Source organism: Mustelus asterias, chromosome X, assembly GCF_964213995.1.
Source record: "Mustelus asterias chromosome X, sMusAst1.hap1.1, whole genome shotgun sequence".
NCBI lineage: Eukaryota > Metazoa > Chordata > Chondrichthyes > Carcharhiniformes > Triakidae > Mustelus > Mustelus asterias.
The window spans coordinates 17,067,007-17,082,848 of NC_135834.1; the positions used below are offsets into that span (position 1 = coordinate 17,067,007).

At 46.6% G+C, this 15,842-nt stretch overlaps 1 protein-coding gene across 1 annotated transcript in view; it reads right to left on the reverse strand.

Annotated features, from left to right (window-relative positions):
* Nucleotides 1-15,842, reverse strand: part of LOC144481861 (uncharacterized) — a 144,211-nt gene that overhangs the window by 2,903 nt on the left and 125,466 nt on the right. The window lies entirely within an intron of this gene.

The window sequence follows — 15,842 nt, forward strand, 5'->3', positions numbered from 1 at the left end:
GACACGGGAAGGACAAGCAAACTCCACACAGACAGTTACCAAGGCCGAAATTGAACCCGGGTCCCTCGCGCTGTGAGGCAGCAGTGCTCACCACTGTGCCACCATTTGACATAATCTGTGAAACCCTCAACCTCCACACCAAGGAGGAGCAGGAGATGAACAGCATCAACTCCAAGTTCTACTTCAAGTCACACACTGTCCTGCTCTCATTATGAAATTGAGCTGAATGACTTTGGTATATTGTGGGAGCAGCATGACAGAAAATTGACCATGCAAACTGCCAGATTGTTCAAACAGTCACAAAAACAGAGAATGCTGGAAACACTCAGCAGGTCTGGCAGAGTCAGCAGAGAGAGGAGACAGATGGCCCAGTGTGGGAGGAGCAGGGGAAGGGAATTTTTTTGCGTTTTTACAATGAATGTATGGAATATAAACTAAAGGTTTAAGATGGAGGAGAAAGGTCACTGTCTGGAGTTGTTGAACTCAATGTTAATTCCTGAGGGATGTCACATGCCCAATCAGAAGATGTGATGCTGCTCCTCCAGTTTGCACTGGGCTTCACTGGCCCAGGATGGACAAGTGGGCATGAGACCAAGGTGCTGAGTTAAAATGACAAGCAAAAGGAAGTTTGGGTTCATGTTTGTGGACTGAAGGAAGATGGTGTGCAAAGTGAAATGCTGCTTAACCTGAAAGGTGCATTTGGGGCATTGAAACGTGAAGAGGAAGGAGATAAAGGAGTAGGTGTTGCACCTTCTGTCATTCCAAGGGAAGGTGCCATGGGAATATGATGGGGATTTGGGTGTGATGGTGGAGTGCACCAAGGTGTCACAGAGAGTGTGGATCCTGCAGAATGCTGAAAAGGGGAGCGAGGGGAAGATGTGTTTAGTGGTGGCATCATGCTGGAGTTGGTGGAAATGGAGGAGGATGATCCGTTGAATGCAGAGGGTAGTGGTGTGGAAAGTGAGGACAAAGGGGAACCCTATCCTGCTACTGGGAAGGAGGAAAGGGTGAGGGCAGAGTTGTGGAAAATGGGTTGGACCCAGTAGAATATCCTGTCAAACATAGGGGATGGGAGTGGAATCACAGTTAAGGGAAAATGCAGACATGTCGGAGGTGCCATTTCCGAAGCTGGCATCATCACAACAGATTTGACAGAGGCGGCAAATCTGCGAGAATGGGATGGAGTGCTTACAGGGAGTGGAAGGTGAGTGGTGAGCTGTCGTCGAGGTAGTTGTGGGCATCAGTGGGTTTGAAATGAACATTAGTGGTCAGTCTGTCACTGGAAATGGAGACAGAGAGGTAAAGGAAAGGAAGTGTTGGAGATGGACCATGCGAAGATGACAGAGGTGTGAAAATCGAAAGCAAAATCAATATTTTGTTTTCCAGGTCCAGGTAAGGGTTGTTGTAAAAAGTCAAATGGTTCACTCATGACCTTCAGGAAAGGAAATGTTATCTTGTCTGGACTGGAACAAGATTCTGAAGGGGAGAAGAGTGGGAGGGAGGGCTGGGAGAGGTAGAGGGTGAGCGAGATAGATTCTAAATCTCTACAACACAACCAAACATTGACAGAATTTCCAAAAACCTCTCATTACACAGCCGAAAAACAGGGTAGCAGTTGTACATGAACATCAGGGCGGCACGGTAGCACAGTGGTTAGCACTGCTGCTTCACAGCTCCAGCGACCTGGGTTCGAATCCCAGCTCGGGTCACTGTCTGCGTGGAGTTTGCACATTCTCCCTGTGTCTGCGTGGGTTTCCTCCGGGTGCTCCGGTTTCCTCCCATAGTCCAAAGACGTGCGGGATAGGTGGATTGGCCATTCTAAAAAAAAAATTGCCCCTTAGTGTCCTGGGATGCATAGGTTAGAGGGATTAGTGGGTGGATATGGGGATAGAGCCTGGGTTGGATTGTGGTTGGTGCAGACTCGATGGGCCGAATGGCCTCTTTCTGCACTGTAGGATTCTATGATTCTATCATCAGCTTCAGGTTCCCCTTGTATTCAGTCCCCAGATCAAACTCCACTCGCTAGACACCCACCCATCCTACCCCCCTGACCCCTGCCTGAGGCTGGACCTGAATGTTTGAACTGATGGGGTCACATTTGACCCTGAGATCAGTTTCCAACCAAATATCCACATCATCACCAAATCCACCTCAATCACATCACCCAACTCTCAGCTCATCCATTCCTTTGTTCCTTCTAGATTTAACCATCCAAACCACTCCCGCCCGGCCTCCCACATTCAACCTTCCTGTAATCTTGAGGTCATCCAAAACTTTTCTGCCCATGTGCTTGTTCACACCAAGTCTTGTTCACCCCTCACCCTGTTCACCCCTCACATTTGTGCTCACTGATCCACAAAGGTTCTTGGTTAAGAATCACCTAACTTTTAAAATTCTCATCCTTATTTTCCTCCATGGTTGTGACCATCCTTATCGCTGAAAACTCCTCTCGCCACACACCCACCTGACATCTCTACACTCACTTAATTCCAGCCTCTTGAAGATTCCTGATATGGATCATTTCTCCATTGGTGACTGTTCTTTCATTTGCCTGGACCACAAGCTCAGGAATTTATTTCTTAATCCTCTCCAGCTCACTTTCATCCTTTAAGATTCTCCTTAAACCTCCCTCTTTAACCAAGCTTTTTGTCAACTGACCTGAACAAAGAACAAAGAACAATACAGCACAGGAACAGGCCCTTCGGCCCTCCAAGCCCGCGCCGCTCCCCGGTCCAGGATTGAATCCTGAATCCAGGATCCTCGCCCAATTTTCCAGCCTATCTACATACCAATATCCTATCCACCGAGCTGTCCCTCACAGCTACGATGCTTTGTTCATCACAACCTATTAACTCACCCCCACCCCCCCATTCCAGACCATGTGATCTCCAGGGAGAGGCGAAAACCCAGAGTGAAAACCCCAGGGCCAATATGGGGAAAAAGAATCTGGGAAATTCCTCTCCGACCCCCTGAGGCGATCGAAACGGGTCCAGGAGATCACAATGGCCCTGATCGGAAAATGCTTCCCAACCCTAGTCATTTCTACTTCCACGAACACCATATGAATTCCCTGCCCCCGAGACAGGTTCCCAACTATCCGCAGTCTCGCTCTGTACTGGCACCAGCAAGATGATCATAGAATGAAGCCTTGAAACGAGAAACAAGGAACAATTAGCCCGCGCCGCTCCCTGGTCCAAACTAGACCACTCTTTTGTATCCCTCCATTCCCACTCCGTTCATATAGCTGTCTAGATAAGTCTTAAACGTTCCCAGTGTGTCCGCCTCCACCACCTTGCCCGGCAACACATTCCAGGCCCCCACGACCCTCTGTGTGAAATATGTCCTTCTGATATCTGTGTTAAACCTCCCCCCCTTCACCTTGAACCTATGACCCCTCGTGAACGTCACCACCGACCCGGGGAAAAGCTTCCCACCGTTCACCCTATCTATGCCTTTCATAATTTTATACACCTCTATTAAGTCTCCCCTCATCCTCCGTCTTTCCAAGGAGAACAACCCCAGTTTCCCCAATCTCTCCTCATAACCAAGCCCCTCCATACCAGGCAACATCCTGGTAAACCTCCTCTGTACTCTCTCCAAAGCCTCCACGTCCTTCTGGTAGTGTGGCGACCAGAACTGGACGCAGTATTCCAAATGCGGCCGAACCAACGTTCTATACATCTGCAACATCAGACCCCAACTCTTATACTCTATGCCCCGTCCTATAAAGGCAAGCATGCCATATGCCTTCTTCACCACCTTCTCCACCTGTGACGTCACCTTCAAAGATCTGTGGACTTGCACACCCAGGTCCCTCTGCGACTCTACACCCTTTATGGTTCTTCCATTTATCGTGTAGCTCCTCCCTACATTATTCCCACCAAAATGCATCACTTCGCATTTATCAGGATTGAACTCCATCTGCCATTTCCTTGCCCAAATTTCCAGCCTATCTATGTCCTTCTGTAGCCTCTGACAATGTTCCTCACTATCTGCAAGTCCTGCCAGTTTTGTGTCGTCCGCAAACTTACTGATCACCCCAGTTACTCCTTCTTCCAGATCATTTATATAAATCACAAACAGCAGAGGTCCCAATACAGAGCCCTGCGGTACACCACTAGTCACAGGCCTCCAGCCGGAAAAAGACCCTTCCACTACCACCCTCTGTCTTCTATGACCAAGCCAGTTCTCCACCCATCTAGCCACCTCCCCCTTTATCCCATGGGATCCAACCTTTTTCACTCGCCTCCCATGAGGGACTTTGTCAAACGCTTCACTAAAGTCCATATAGACAACATCCACGGCCCTTCCTTCGTCAACCATTCTGGTCACTTCTTCAAAAAACACCACCAGGTTAGTGAGGCATGACCTCCCTCTCACAAAACCATGTTGACTATCGTTAATGAGTTTATTCCTTTCTAAATGCGCATACATCCTATCTCTAAGAATCTTCTCCAACAACTTCCCCACCACGGACGTCAAGCTCACCGGCCTATAATTACCCGGGTTATCCTTCCCACCCTTCTTAAATAACGGGACCACATTGGCTATCCTCCAATCCTCTGGGACCTCACCTGTGTCCAGTGACGAGACAAAGATTTGCGTCAGAGGCCCAACTATTTCACCTCTCGTCTCCCTGAGCAGCCTTGGATAGATTCCATCAGGCCCTGGGGATTTGTCAGTCTTTATATTCTCTAACAAACCTAACACTTCCTCCTTTGTAATGGAGATTTTCTCCAACGGTTCAACACTCCCCTCAGAGACACTCCCAGTCAACACATCCCTCTCCTTTGTGAATACCGACGCAAAGTATTTATTTAGGATCTCCCCTACTTCTTTGGGCTCCAAGCATAAGTCCCCACTTTTGTCCCTGAGAGGTCCGATTTTTTCCCTAACAACCCTTTTGTTCCTAACATATGAATAAAATGCCTTGGGATTCTCCTTAATCCTGTCTGCCAAGAACATTTCGTGACCCCTTTTTGCTCTTCTAATTCCCCGTTTGAGTACTTTCCTACTTTCATTGTACTCCTCCAGAGCTCCCTCCGTTTTTAGCTGCTTGGACCTAACATACGCCTCTCTTTTCCTTTTGACCAGTCCCTCAATTTCCCTGGTTATCCACGGTTCTCTAATCCTACCCTTCCTATCCTTCTTTTTTACAGGCACATGCTTGTCCTGTAGCCCTAACAACCGTTCCTTAAAAGACTGCCACATACCAGATGTGGATTTACCCTCAAACAGCCTCTCCCAATCAAGAGCTGCCAATTTCTGCCTGATCCCAATAAAGTTAGCCTTCCCCCAATCCAACACCTTACCCTTGGGACACCACTCATCCTTTTCCATCACTATCCTAAAGCTAACAGAATTGTGGTCACTATTTGCCACATGTTCCCCAACCAAAACTTTGAAGACCTGACCGGGCTCATTCCCCAGTACCAGGTCCAGTATAGCCCCCTCTCTAGTCGGGCTGTCCACATATTGTTCCAACGAACCCTCCTGTACACATTTTACAAATTCCTCCCCATCCAGAGTCCCTGCCCTCAGCGATTTCCAGTCTATACCAGGGAAATTGAAGTCTCCCACTACAACAACCCTATATTTCCTGCACCTATCCAGTATCTCCTGACATATCCATTCTTCCACTTCCCTTGGGCTGTTGGGGGGCCTGTAGTACACCCCCAACATAGTGACTGCGCCTTTCCTGTTTCTAAGCTCCACCCAGAGTGACTCGCTACACGACTCCTCCGAATTGTCCTCCCTCTGCACCGCTGTAATATGCCTGATATCTTCTTATGTCTCAGTGTCAAATGTTACTTTGTAAAAGTTCTGAGAAATTATTTGGAAAGTTTTATTACATTAACGGTACAATATAAATTACTGTCACTGACTTGAAAATATATCAATGTGCCTTATCAATAATGTGGAGATGCCGGCGTTGGACTGGGGTAAACACAGTAAGAGTTTTAACAACACCAGGTTAAAGTCCAACAGGTTTATTTGGTAGCAAATGCCATTAGCTTTCGGAGCGCTGCCCCTTCATCAGATGGAGTGGATATCTGCTCTCAAACAAGGCACAGAGACACAAACAGTGACACAAGGTGTGCCTTGTTTGCAAGCAGATATCCACTCCATCTGACGAAGGGGCAGCGCTCCAAAAGCTAATGGCATTTGCTACCAAATAAACCTGTTGGACTTTAACCTGGTGTTGTTAAAACTCTTAGTGTCCTTATCAATAAGACATTGTAACTCAATGTGAAGCAGTTTGATGGGACAAATTGTTCAATTTTGTCATTGAAAACATTGAAGCACTTTGCCCCCAATAAACATGGCGGCTGCGCATGCACTCTGTTGAACATTGCCCATTGGAATCACAAAGATGGCTGCCGCACATGCGCTCTCTGGCTCATTGCCCCTGACGAAGATGGCGGCCGTTAATTCGGGCCTTTGCCTGGCGACCCGAGGGGCGGCTCCGAAGCTCATTCCCCTTTCGCTGCTGAAGTGAGAATAGGTAGTTTTATTATCTCGGTTTAGGAATGTCCACGGGATGGTCATGAAACTTCCCCGCCCACTCTATTGGCTCTATTCTCCTGCTCCCCCGCTCACCGGCTCCTTTATCCAACCGCTCGCCATTGTTTCATGTCCGTTCCTCGCAGCTCGCGACAGCTCGTAACACGCAGGCTCCAGTCTCAGCCGGGCACTGCGCCTGCGCCAGCGGTGAGAACGGGGCATTTTCTGGGTTTCTGATCCGGTGTCTGCTCAGTCAAGACAGTTCACTCTCCGTTCTCCTCTGATTCCGGTTCCCAAGGAGTTGCTGAAGGTTCACAAAGCTGGAGACTGGGTTTTCTGGTTTGGTTCATTCTCCACCTTCCCCACCTGACAATATTTTCCAAAATCTCCTCTCAGTCCTGCACCTTGCATCATGATGTGAAGATGCCGGCGTTGGACTGGGGTGAACACAGTATGAAGTCTCACAACACCAGGTTAAAGTCCAACAGGTTTATTTGGTAGCAAATACCATAAGCTTTCGGAGCGCTACTCCTTCGTCAGATGGAGTGGAAAGTTTGCACTCAAACAGTGCAAACAGACACAAAATCAAGTTGCAGAATACTGATTAGAATGCGAATCCCTACAACCAGCCAGGTCTTAAAGGTACAGACAATGTGGGAGGAGGGAGCATTAAACACAGGTTAAAGAGATGTGTATTGTCTCCAGACAGAACAGCTAGTGAGATTCTGCAAGCCCAGGAGGCAAGCTGTGGGGGTTACTGATAATGTGACATAAATCCAACATCCCGGTTTAGGCCGTCCTCACGTGTGCGGAACATGGCTATCAGTTTCTGCTCAGCGACTCTGCACTGTCGTGAAGGCCGCCTTGGAGAACGCTTACCTGAAGATCCAAGGCTGAATGCCCGTGACTGCTGAAGTGCTCCCTCACAGGAAGAGAACAGTCTTGCCTGGTGATTGTCGAGTGGTGTTCGTTCATCCGTTGTCGTAGCGTCTGCATGGTTTCCCCAATGTACCATGCCTCGGGACATCCTTTCCTGCCATCCTTTCCATCCATGAGGACGGCCTAAACCGGGATGTTGGATTTATGTCACATTATCAGTAACCCCCACAGCTTGCCCCCTGGGCTTGCAGAATCTCACTAGCTGTTCTGTCTGGAGACAATACACATCTCTTTAACCTGTGTTTAATGCTCCCTCCACCCATATTGTCTGTACCTTTAAGACCTGGCTGGCTGTAGGGATTCGTATTCTAATCAGTATTCTGCAACTTGATTTTGTGTCTGTTTGCACTGTTTGAGAGCACATTTCCACTCCATCTGACCAAAGAGCAGCGCTCTGAAAGCTTATGGTATTTGCTACCAAATAAACCTGTTGGACTTTAACCTGGTGTTGTGAGACTTCTTACCTTGCATCATGTCCAGGGATGAGGTAATTCAGTAACCAGAGTACTGGGATTGAACATAATTATCGTGCCTTTCCCAACCAGTGGGATTCACAATGAAGTCATTGTGGTAATGCTGGGTAGGTAATCCACCATTGATACTCATGTTATTGAACCGGGCGGCACGGTGGTTAGCATTGCTGCCTCACAGTGCCAGGGCCCCAGGTTCAATCCCCGGCTTGGGTCACTGTCTGTGTGGAGTTTGCACATTCTCCCCGTGTTTGCATGTGTTTCCTCTGGGTGCTCCAATTTCCTTCCACAGTCCAAAGATATGCTGGGTTAGGTGGATTGGCCATGCTAAGTTGCCCCTTAGTATCAGGGGGACGAGCTAGGGTAAATGCATGGGGTTATCGGGATAGCGCCTGAGTGGGATTGTAGTCAGTGCAGACTCCTTCTGCACTGTAGGATTCTATGATTCAAAGTTATGATTGGGGATTGGGTTACAATCGGAGGCAATTGCCAAGGTACAGAATTAGTAAATCAACTGATACAGCAACTGGAAAGTACATACCCTCCACCATAGTTCTGTCCTGAATGAAATTAGCAACACTGACAGTTAGATGTGAATTTATTGGATCTTCAGCAGGTGGGGTAAACAGTGATTGATTTTTTTCCCATCAACAGACTGATTAAACAGCCCCTTGTCAAAAAAAGTAAAGTTTAAAAAAAAGTTTATTTATTAGTCCCAAGTAGGCTTACATTCATTCACACTGCAATGAAGTTACTGTGAAAATCCACTTGTCACCACACTCCGGCGCCTGTTCAGGTACACTGAGGGAGAATTTAGCATAGCCAATGCACCTAGCCTGCACATCTTTGGACTGTGGGAGGAAACCGGAGCACCTGGAGGAAACCCACGCAGACACGTGGAGAACATGCAAACTCCACACAAACAGTGACCCAAGTCAGGAATCGAATCCGGGTCCCTGGCACTGTGAGGCAGCAGTGCTAGCCACTGTGCTACTGTGCCGCTAATAGTGGATCAAATGATTTGTACCTTGAACACTGCAATCTTAAACAGTGGGAAAACTGAGTGAATCACCTTGCATATCTGAAGTAAAGGTAAAGGTCGCCATATTTCCAGATGACCATAGGTGCTCTCCACTTTGAGGAGGAGAGCTATCTGGTGGTGATTTAAACTGACAATTGCCACACCTCAGACAAGGAGCAAGGTTGAGAGCCCACTCTGGTTTACGGTGCTGATCTGTCTGCTCCAGGCAGCCTACATGTTGAGAATGTAGAAGCATAATGGACCTGAGGTAATAAATGGGGTGTTTGTTTTGATCTGAGCTAGTGCAGTTTTGTTGGGTTTTCCCTTGCGGTTTCTCTGCCTCTCTCTATCTTCCCCTCTCTTCCTCTTCAGTTCTGGAGGCTTTCAGTCTAGCAGCCCACACACCAACATGTACACCAGTTATTTGCTGATTGGTTTTGAAAAGGTGTTTACGTTTGTGAGCAATATTGTTTAAATTGGAACAAGTAGAGATAGGCTAGCAATTAAGAATTGTATTTTGTCATGTTCAAGTATTTCAATTGGGAAAAGTTACACTAATTACTTTTCTTACAATTAAACTGGATTGTGAAATAAAGTTTGTTTTAACAAAAGCTTCCGAGTTGGTCAATAGAATCACACCTGGAGTGATTTTATGCTCATATGAATACCAAAATCAAAAATAGTTGGAGTTTAGTCTAAAATGCCATGGGGTTTCTGACCTGGTTTCTGCTCAGTCAGACAGTTCACTCTTCATTCTCCTCTGACTCCGGTTCCGAAGGAGTCATAGAGGTTTCCAGCATGGAAACAGGCCCTTCGGCCCAACTTGTCCATGCCGCCCTTTCTTTTTTAAAACCCCTAAGCTAATCCCAATTGCCCGCATTTGCCCCATATCCCTCTATACCCATCGCACCCATGTAACTATCTAAATGCTTTTTAAAAGACAAAGTTGTACCCGCCTCTACTACTACTTCTGGCAGCTTGTTCCAGACACTCGGCACCCTCTGTGTGAAGAAATTGCTCCTCTGGACCCTTTTGTATCTCTCCCCTCTCACCTTAAACCTATGCTCTCTTGTTTTAGACTCCCCGACCTTTGGAAAAAGATATTGACTATCTAGCTGATCTATGCCCCTCATTATTTTATAGACCTCTATAAGATCACCCCTCAGCCCCCTACGCTCCAGAAAAAAAAGTCCCAGTCTATTCAGCCTCTCCTTATAACTCAATTCATCAAGTCCCGGTAGCATCCTAGTCAATCTTTTCTGCACTCTTTCTAGTTTAATAATATCCTTTCTATAATAGGCTGACCAGAATTGCACACAGTATTCCAAGTGTGGCCTTACCAATGTCTTGTACAACTTCAACAAGACATTCCAACTCCTGTATTCAATGTTCTGACCAATAAAACCAAGCATGCCGAATGCCTTCTTCATCACTCTGTCCACCTGTGGACTCCACTTTCAAGGAGCTATGAACATGTACCCCAAGATCTCTTCGTTCTGTAACTCTCCCCAACGCCCTTCCATTAACTGAGTAAGTCCTGCCCTGGTTCAATCTACCACAATGCATCACCTCGCATTTGTCTAAATTAAACTCCATCTGCCATTCGTCAGCCCACTGGCCCAACTGATCAAGATCCCGTTGCAATTGGCGATAACTATCTTCACTGTCCACTATGCCACCAATCTTGGTGTCATCTGCAAACTTACTAACCATGCCTCCTAAATTCTCATCCAAATCATTAATATGAATGACAAATAACAGTGGACCCAGCACTGATCCCTGAGGCACACCGCTGGTCACAGGCCTCCAGTTTGAAAAACAACCCTCTCCAACCATCCTCTGGCTTCTGGCAAGAAGCCAATTTTGTATCCATTCAGATACCTCACCCTGGATCCCGTGAGATTTAACCTTATGCAACATGTGATTATTTATCAAAACTCGTTGCATTCTGGGGTAGTGCCGGTTGATTGGAAAACGGCTAATGTTACGCCGCTGTTTAAAAAAGGAAGGAGACAAAAGGCGGGTAACTATAGGCCGGTCAGCTTAACGTCTGTAGTAGGGAAAATGCTGGAATCCATTATTAAAGAGGAGATAGCAGGGCATCTGGATAGAAATGGTTCGATCAATCAGACGCAGCATGGATTCATGAGGGGAAAGTCGTGCTTGACGAACATTTTGGATTTTTATGAAGATGTGACTAGGGCGGTTGATGGAGGAGAACCGGTGGATGCGGTGTTTTTGGATTTCCAAAAGGCGTTTGATAAGGTGTCCCATAAAAGGCTGCTGAAGAAGATTAGGGCACACGGAGTTGGGGGTAGTGTGTTAAAGTGGATTGGGGACTGGCTATCCGACAGGAAGCAAAGAGTCGGAATAAATGGGTGTTTTTCCGGTTGGAGGAAGGTAACTAGTGGCGTGCCGCAGGGATCGGTACTCGGGCCGCAACTGTTTACCATTTATATAGATGATCTGGAGGAGGGGACGGAGTGTAGGGTAACGAAGTTTGCAGACGACACAAAGATAAGTGGAAAAGTGAATCGTGTGGAGGACGGAGAAGATCTGCAGAGAGATTTGGACAGGCTGAGTGAGTGGGCGAGGATATGGCAAATGGAGTATAACGTTGATAAATGCGAGGTTATACACTTTGGAGGAAATAATAACAAATGGGATTACTATCTCAATGGAAACAAATTAAAACATGCTACCGTGCAAAGGGACCTGGGGGTCCTTGTGCATGAGACGCAAAAGCCCAGTCTGCAGGTACAACAGGTGATCAAGAAGGCAAATGGGATGTTGGCCTATATCGCGAGGGGGATAGAATATAAAAGCAGGGATGTCTTGATGCACCTGTACAGGGCATTGGTGAGGCCGCAGCTGGAATACTGTGTGCAGTATTGGTCCCCTTATATGAGGAAGGATATATTGGCATTGGAGGGAGTGCAGAGAAGGTTCACCAGGTTGATACCGGAGATGAGGGGTTTGGATTATGAGGAGAGGCTGAGGAGATTGGGTTTGTACTCGTTGGAGTTTAGAAGGATGAAGGGGGATCTTATGGAGACTTATAAGATAATGCGGGGGCTGGATAGGGTGGAGGCGGAGAGATTCTTTCCACTTAGTAAGGAAGTTAAAACTAGAGGACACAGCCTCAAAATAAAGGGGGGTCGGTTTAAGACAGAGTTGAGGAGGAACTTCTTCTCCCAGAGGGTGGTGAATCTCTGGAATTCTCTGCCCACTGAGGTGGTGGAGGCTACCTCGCTGAATATGTTTAAAGCGCGGATGGATGGATTCCTGATCGGTAAGGGAATTAAGGGTTATGGGGATCAGGCGGGTAAGTGGTACTGATCCACGTCAGATCAGCCATGATCTTATTGAATGGCGGGGCAGGCTCGAGGGGCTAGATGGCCTACTCCTGCTCCTATTTCTTATGTTCTTATATCATGTGGTACCTTGTCAAAGGTCTTGCTAAAGTCCGTGTGGACAACATCAACTGCATTGCCCTCATCGACCTTCTTGGTTACCCCTTCAAAAAACTCAATCAAATTTGTGAGGCATGATTTTCCACTCACAAAGCCATGCTGACTGTCCCTAATCAGTCCTTTCGTCTCTAAATGCCTGTAGATCCTGCTTCTCAAAATACCTTCCAACAACTTACCCACCACAGATGTGAGGCTCACTGGCCTGTAGTTCCCAGGCTTTTCCCTGCAGCCCTTTTTAAACAAAGGAAGAACATTTGACACTCTCCAATCTTCAGGCACCTGACCCGTAATTATTGGTGATTCAAATATCTCTGCTTGGGGACCTGCAATTTCTTCCCTAGCCTCCCACAACATCCTGGGATACACTTCATCAGGTCCCGGGGATTTATCTACCTTGATGCGCTTTAAGACTTCCAGCACCTCCTTCTCTGTAATATGTACACTCTTCAAGAGATCACTATTTATTTCCCCAAGTTCCCTAACATCCATGCTTTTCTCAACAGTAAATACTGATGAGAAATATTCATTTAGGATCTCACCCATCTCTTGTGGATCCGCACATAGATGACCATGTTGATCCTTAAGAGGCCCTACTCTGTCCCTTGTTACTCTTTTGCCCTTTATGTATTTGTAGAAGCTCTTTGGATTCTCCTTTGCTTTATCTGCCAAAACAATCTCGTGTCCCCCTTTTGCCCTCCTGATTTCTCTCTTAACTCTACTCCTACACCCCCTATACTCTTTAAGAGATTCACTTGACCCCAGCTGCCTATGCATGTCATGTGCCCCTTTCATCTTCTTGACCAGGGCCTCAATATCCTGACTCATCCAGGGCTCCCGACTTCTGCCAGCCTTGCCCTTCACTCTAAGAGGAACGTGTTTACCCTGAACCCTGGTTAACACACTTTTGAAAGCGTGCCACTTACCAGACGTCCCTTTGCCTTCCCACAGACTCCCCCAATTAACCTTTGAAAGTTCCTGCCTGATCCCATCAAAATTGGCCTTGCCCCAATTTAGAATTTTAACTTTTGGGCCAGACCTATCATTCTCCATCGCTATCTTAAAACCAATAGAATGATGGTCACTGGTCCCAAAGTGATCCCTCACTCACACTTCTGTCACCTGCCCTACCTTATTTCCCAAGAGGAGGTCAAGTTTTGCCCCTTCTCTAGTCGGGCCATCCACATACTGAATGAGAAATTCCTCCTGAATACACTCAACAAATTTCTCTCCATGCAACCCTTTAATACTATGGCTGTCCCAGTCAATGTTGGGAAAGTTAACATCTCCGACTTTTCTAAAGATTCACAAAGCTGGAGACTGGGTTTTCTGATTTGGTTCATTCTCCATCTTCTCCACGACAACTAACAATATTTTCCAAAAACTCTTAATCCTGCACCTTGCATCATAATGTGGAGATGCCGGAGTTGGACTGGGGTAAACACAGTAAGAAGTTTAACAACACCAGGTTAAAGTCCAACAGGTTTATTTGGTAGCAAAAGCCACACAAGCTTTCGGAGCTCTAAGCCCCTTCTTCAGGTGAGTGGGAATTCTGTTCACAAACAGAGCTTATAAAGACACAGACTCAATTTACATGAATAATGGTTGGAATGCGAATACTTACAACTAATCAAGTCTTTAAGAAACAAAACAATGTGAATGGAGAGAGCATCAAGACAGGCTAAAAAGATGTGTATTGTCTCCAGACAAGACAGCCAGTGAAACTCTGCAGGTCCACGCAACTGTGGGGGTTACAAATAGTGTGACATGAACCCAATATCCCGGTTGAGGCCGTCCTCGTGTGTGCGGAACTTGGCTATCAGTTTCTGCTCAGTGACTCTGCGCTGTCGTGTGTCGCGAAGGCTGCCTTGGAGAATGCTTACCCGAATATCAGAGGCCGAATGCCCGTGACCACTGAAGTGCTCCCCAACAGGAAGAGAACAGTCTTGCCTGGTGATTGTCGAGCGGTGTTCATTCGGCCTCTGATATTCGGGTAAGCGTTCTCCAAGGCAGCCTTCGCGACACACGACAGCGCAGAGTCGCTGAGCAGAAACTGATAGCCAAGTTCCGCACACACGAGGACGGCCTCAACCGGGATATTGGGTTCATGTCACACTATTTGTAACCCCCACAGTTGCGTGGACCTGCAGAGTTTCACTGGCTGTCTTGTCTGGAGACAATACACATCTTTTTAGCCTGTCTTGATGCTCTCTCCACTCCCATTGTTTTGTTTCTTAAAGACTTGATTAGTTGTAAGTATTCGCATTCCAACCATTATTCATGTAAATTGAGTCTGTGTCTTTATAAGCTCTGTTTGTGAACAGAATTCCCACTCACCTGAAGAAGGGGCTTAGAGCTCCGAAAGCTTGTGTGGCTTTTGCTACCAAATAAACCTGTTGGACTTTAACCTGGTGTTGTTAAACTTCTTACCTTGCATCATGACCAGGAATGAGTTTTGTGGAGAGATTATAGAGATCGGGAGTGTTCTCTTTAGAGCAAAGAAGCTTGAACAGAGCTTTCATGGGGCTGTTCAATATTATGGGGGTGGGGCAGGTGGTTTGATATAACAAGATAGGGAAAAACTGTTTCCACTGATGGGGATCAGTAACCAGAGAACTGGGATTGAACATAATTCTCGTGCCTTTCCCAACCAGTGGGATTCAGAATGAAGTCATTGTTGTAATGTAGGACAAATAGCATAATAATGTTCCTACATCTTATGGTCTATTCCATTGTTCGTTCAAAACTGGACGAATCCCAGCCTCTCACATAATGATGAAACAAAAAGCTGATTTATTTGATTTTTGCACAGAAGTTTAACACCTAACATTGTGTTCGAAATAACCAGACCCCAATAAATACTGTTCAGTCCTGTATGTGATTAGCAACAAAATCCAATCGCTGTAGTTACTTGTGAACTTGCTGGTGTTTCAGCAGACGTGATGACTGAGTGAATCCCTTCCCACACTGAGAACAGGTGAACAGTCACTCCCTAGTGTGAACTTGCTGGTGCACAGTAAGATAAGATGACCACCTGAACCCAGTCCCACAGTGAGAGCCCCTGCACGGTCTCTCATCAGTGTGAACACAGTCGATGAATTTCCAGCACCGGTTGACAATTGAATCCCTTCCCACAATTCTCACATTTCCATAATTTCTCTTCATCATGACTGTGCTTATGTTTTAAAAGGTCAGATAATCGGCTGAATCCTCGTCCACACACAGAAGCCGTGTACACTTTCTCCCCACAGTGAACGGTGCTTTTTCCCTTTCATCATCAAAATCCGATGATATTCAGGTTATGGTGACTCCATCGGATCCTGATGTGATGTTTAGTTTCAATTTCCCAACTGCAAATTCTCCTCTTCTGACATCCTATGAAATTGAATTAAAACAGAAAACAGGGAATGAGAGAGAACCCACAAAAACACGAAGGCA